The 5,743-nt window shown below is 41.0% G+C and overlaps 1 long non-coding RNA gene across 1 annotated transcript; it reads right to left on the reverse strand.

The window, feature by feature from the left end:
- Positions 1 to 1,298, reverse strand: LOC106912890 (uncharacterized). Its single transcript, XR_015762469.1, has 2 exons — positions 807 to 1,298; positions 1 to 167 (listed from the first exon to the last, which is right to left on the reverse strand). It is a non-coding gene; the product is annotated as an uncharacterized LOC106912890 (long non-coding RNA).
- Positions 1,299 to 5,743: the final 4,445 nt, after the last annotated feature.

The following is a 5,743-nucleotide window of genomic DNA, read 5'->3' on the forward strand; positions in this document are numbered from 1 at the left end:
TTTGTTCACTGAGACACAACAACTTTTATTTTTCTGTTTGTCTCAATTCTCCATGGAGCTCTGCCATATCTGCTGGTAGCTGCTTCCTCCTAAAGGAGATCCTGTTGTTCTGATGGTTCTCCTCATCGTTCTCCATCATGTCAGCCATGTTGCTCTCCTTCTGCTCCCTGGGAAAAGTAATTAGATGTTATAGCTTATAGCACATAAATGTAGATAAACAGTTACTAATGTGGAAGTTACATACACATAAGGAATTATTTAAAACAGACATGTTACTTTATATATACATGCAAACACTTTTTTTTACCATCCAACCATACAGAATTATAAATAACTGGAATAGGGTAAATTAAAGACAAAATGTAATTACTTGTAAGTTTTAGACCTATGCATGCATACAGCCATGGATAAAATACCACTATCGTTTTCTTCAGGTTTATTTCTCATTCTACAATTACTAATTCATAATTTGATTAGAGAACTGATATCTAGCCATTTTACAATAATAGGATGTCATATAATATGTTTTATTATCTCGCAACGGGGGAAACTCAGATGCAACAGCAAAATGAGAAACAATCGAAGCACGTAGATTCACGCAAAGATAAACAAGCGAAGGTAAAATGCTGTACAATATTGAGTTATTTATAACTGTAATGTGCAACCGAGTGTCTTCAGAAAATGCGCATGTTGTGTTTGAGCAATAAAAATACAGCAGACTTTGTGTTTTAAATGTCTTCCATGACTGTATGTATGCAACCTTAAATGTAGTACAAACCAGACTGATATATCTACAAACTTCTCACCTGGCTGGAGAGCAGTAACGGCGTCAGCTGCGTCTGCGTCAGTGTTCACCGTGGGGCTCCGTCGGCTCCGAAGCGGCTAACGAGGCTTTACATTCACTCCACTACTGACAAAAACGACTCATTCCTCACAGCTCCATCTAGCTGCCGCTGAATATTGAAATCCGAAGCAAAGAAAAAAGTCGGCATCTTTTTTTAGTTAACGGCTTGTTTATATCTTCCATCACTTCCGTGTTGCAGCGAGTTTCAAACGTTGCGCCTTAATTTTTCTTCTCTCTCTGCTGCTCCGTCTTGTCCACGCCCTCAGCCAATCAGTGAACAGCAGCGAAGCTTGCGTCACCTACCAAACCAGGGCCGGCCCGGCTGGCCCTGCTCTGAAGCAGGACCCTGAAAAGCAGAGCAGGGCCAGTCCCGTTGAAAAGGGCTGGTGGAAACGCATTTAAAGCGAGCCGAGCCGGCCGAGTAGAGCCGGTGGAAAAGGGGAAAATGTGTCTGTTGACATATGCGTTTGTGTTATACCAAGGGCGTAGGTTCGGTCTAAGTTTTGGTGGGGACCTTGACACCCCCCCCCCCCCCCCCCGGCAGCACAGTGAAATGCCCAAGAGCACCGAACATTTTTGAGAAGGGGGGGGAAACCACATTGGCTTAATAACCCCCTCCCCCCAACCATAACCATATCATACATCTTGTGTGATACAGTCATACTCAGCAGATCAGTTCAAGAACACTTTACTTTTTCCTTTACAAAATTCAGCAAACGTTACAAGTAAGATCAAAAGAAATATCCTCTGGATACAGCAAACACAATTGCAGATAAGAAGAAATCAATAATAAAATAAAAAAGAAAAAATATTACATAATTAACAGACCTATTCTACCTCACATTCAGTGCTGACCTTACTAAACACCGGACTTTACAACAAATGCGTTGCGTGATAGATATCTAACTTATGGGTCCACTCACTGTACTTACAGCCGACGTAGCGAAATAACTTCTAATGTCTGTCCTTTTCTTTTTTGGTGGCGACATGGTCTCGGAGACTCAGAAGGAGACGCGTGTGCCCAGCTAGCCGCCGCCTTTTGCAGCTAATCAAAGAACGTCCGACGATTCAACTGACTCCCCCTCCCCCCCCCCCCCGACAGCACCGTTCCGACACGGTCTCGGAGGCTCATAATAAATGTCAAACTAAGAAGCTTCCGTTCCGCGCACCGCCTGTTGCTGCTAATCAAAGATCGTAGATCCACGTTCTTTGAGCCAATATGGCAAAAATTGGTCGGGACTTTTTCATATCCCGTGAATATTGGTCGGGACATGTCCCTACCGTCCCTACCCAAACCTACGCCCATGTGTTATACGGCAGGCACGTGCAGAGGGGGGCCTGGGGGGGCTTGAGCACCTGCCCTTTTTGCTCCTTGTCCCAAAGTGCCCTTTTGGTCAATTTTTTTTTTTTTTTTTTTGCATTATTATTTTCAAAGCCCTCTTCTGACACATAATAACATGTACTAAAATTATTTTATTTATTTATTTATTTTTTTTTGTACAACATAATAAGCCTTCCGGTCACCTTTTTACCTTTGACCTTTTGCCCGTGACGCGTGACGCAGTTGCCTCTCGCGCAGTGACATAAGGCGGCTAACTGGAGCTCAGCACAGCGAACGTTCCAGATTACAGAACAGTTTTTGGTGAATTATATATATTAAAAAAAACGTTTTTGGTGAATAAAGTGGAGTGACTTGCTACTTGTCAGATGACGGAAAACGTTGAAGTATCGTTTCTGCTTCAGCACGGAGTCGCGGTTTAAGCAGAGAGGTAATGAAATACAACAGACACTGACAGGCCTCTACGTCTGGTTTACTCTGAAGAACTACTGAGGGGAGGAGACAGCCAGGTGAGGGAAAAACTATTCTTATCTATCGATTCAGTATTTTTATCATACAGACTGTTGTTGTTGTGCTATTAGCTAGCTGCTAGCTACGACTTTGCTAGCAAAGCTATATAACTGAAAAGCTTCTTCCCTGTGTACGAGGCACATCGCCCGTCCAAAACGTATCATCTCCATAATGAATATATGTCCGATCTTCTAATTTCCTTTGCTGCATAATGTACATCGCATTTATTCTGGCGTTAGATAAACATAGCACTTAAATAATAGTCCAACAAGGATATTCATTTAGAATTAAAAATAACTCACCCTGAATTACCATGATAGATATAATGTGTGTCTTTAATGAAGGGGAAAAAACTCAACCCAGACTTTAAGTTTAGGGTCTGGTTCGCAGAGTATGTAGTTAAATTTTTTCCCCAATTATTCAATGGGAAAAAATAAACTAACCTCAGTTAAGTAAAATAAAATTGTAATCAAAACTTTTGGAATTGTAATGATTTCTTTTTTAAAAAACAAATTCTTTTGCTTAAAAAAACTTTTTTTTAAATTAAATAACTAATTTTTGTCTTGTGAACTTAAAAAGTTATTTGCCAAACATAAACTTTTATTTGCACACATCAGAAATCTTTTGTTGTGATTTTGGCTCCTGCCCATGATGTCATGTGAGAATCACAAGCAAAACTTTGAGTCAAACAAAAACTTAGAATATCAAGAAAAGATTTCTGACATGCACAAATAAGTTTGTTTTGCAAAAAAAATTCACTTTATGAGAGAAATGTGTGATTTAAATGTTTAAAAAAGTTTTAAGCAAAACTCAGTAGGCTTTTCCCATAGTGATATGCATTAACAATTAAATTTTTGCTTTTGTTTTTTTCTTTTTTTCTGCAGTTCCACCTTAAAGTTTGATGCAGCTCTGCTTTCCTGAATGGACCATCTTCATCTCCACTGCAGCAAACAGGCAGCTCTTTTTTATAGATTACAGTACACTAAAAGGTTGCATTGTGCCCTTGTTTATATTTTTAATAGTGTAATTCTGTAAAGACAAAATATGTAAATCGGAGCTAAACCACCAGCTCTGATTTACATGTCTTGCTAAATTGCGGGTTTGAATATTGCAATACTTTCCTATAACAAAATAGACCTGCAGAAAGAAATTACTAATAAAATATCTTACATATGCATAGTTGTATGCTCTGTATAGAGATTTACCTTAGCTTTGATTGTATATTTCACAATTTTGTAATTTATCATTGTTTATTAAACTCTGAAAGCTGTGTGGCTTTGTTAATATTCTGTCCTAGAATGCGGTAAGATGTGCCCTTTTTTCTTTTTTGAGCACCTGCCCCTTTAGTGGTCTCTGCACGGCCCTGTTATACGGAGTATGAAATTATTTTTAGGCAACTCCTTAGTTTTTGTTTTTATGACAATTATATAAAATACATTTAACATGCAGTCGGAGCGTCCCTCCGATACTGAGTACGGTAATTTAAGAACAGCCGAGGGCGGCAACGCTTCAGCCTGAAAATTACCATATTTTTCGCACTATAAGGCGCACCTAAAAGCCTTCAATTTCCTCAAAAGCCGACAGTGCGCCTTATAATCCTTATAATCCGGTGCGCCTTATATATGGACCAATATTGAGCCACCACAGGTCTAGCAACTGAGGTAAGCAGCCGCCGACTTCAGCGCGCGGTGCATGCTGGGATAGTTGTCAGAATGCTGGTTTGTAATCTATTAATAAAGTTTGACTGACCTATCTACCTACCGACCGTCTAGAATCAGGTCGTCTACAGGTCATTTAGCACCACGTTCTCCACGAACATGCTGTGTGCGAACGGAGAAGGGTGACCATCATCCAGCCACGCCGGCCCAGTCGCGGACGGCTCTCCTGCCGAACGGTGTCAGACTGTTTAGTTGACATTCCTTTTAGTGCAGCTCCATCTAGTGGATGCATAATGTAACTTCAGCCTCTACTGTAGCGTCTATTATATGCGCCTTATAATGCGGTGCGCCTTACAGTACAGACCAAAAGTTTGGACACACCTTTTCATTCAAAGAGTTTTCTTTATTTTCATGACTATGAAAATTGTAGATTCACACTGAAGGCATCAAAACTATGAATTAACTAACACATGTGGAATTATATACTTAACAAAAACGTGTGAAACAACTGAAAATATGCCTTATATTCTAGGTTCTTCAAAGTAGCCACCTTTTGCTTTGATTACTGCTTCGCACATTCTTGGCATTCTCTTGATAAGCTTCAAGAGGTAGTCACCTGAAATGGTCTTCCAACAGTCTTGAAGGAGTTCCCAGAGATGCTTAGCACTTGTTGGCCCTTTTGCCTTCACTCTGCGGTCCAGCTCACCCCAAACCATCTTGATTGGGTTCAGGTCCGGTGACTGGAGGCCAGGTCATCTGGCGCATCACCCCATCACTCTCCTTCTTGGTCAAAAAGACCTTACACAGCCTGGAGGTGTGTTTGGGGTCATTGTCCTGTTGAAAAATAAATGATGGTCCAACTAAACGCAAACCGGATGGAATAGCATGCCGCTGGAAGATGCTGTGGTAGCCATGCTGGTTGAGTATGCCTTCAATTTTTAATAAATCCCCAACAGTGTCACCAGCAAAGCACCATCACACCTCCTCCTCCATGCTTCACGGTGGGAACCAGGCATGTAGATTCCATCCATTCACCTTTTCTGCGTCGCACAAAGACACGGTGGTTGGAACCAAAGATCACAAATTTGGACTCATCAGATCAAAGCACAGATTTCCACTGGTCTAATGCAGTGGTCCCCAACCCCCGGTCCACGGAATGGTACCAGGCCGCGCAATAAATAATTAAATATTTCCGGTTTATGTATTATTTGAGTCTGGAGTATCTTTTATTTTGAAAATCCTTTAACCGGATTCTCTCGGTTATTTGCGCGCCAACATTGAGCCCACAAGCAGCAAAATGAGTAAAAACCAGATCAGGTGTCTTTGCAAAGTTTCTTTGCAAAGGGGAAAAGGCCCAGAGAAGAGACAGGAGAATGGATTTATCCTGGACCG

The sequence above is a fragment of the Poecilia mexicana genome, unplaced genomic scaffold, assembly GCF_051168715.1.
Source record: "Poecilia mexicana isolate PSO_F unplaced genomic scaffold, ASM5116871v1 scaffold_3, whole genome shotgun sequence".
Lineage (NCBI taxonomy): Eukaryota > Metazoa > Chordata > Actinopteri > Cyprinodontiformes > Poeciliidae > Poecilia > Poecilia mexicana.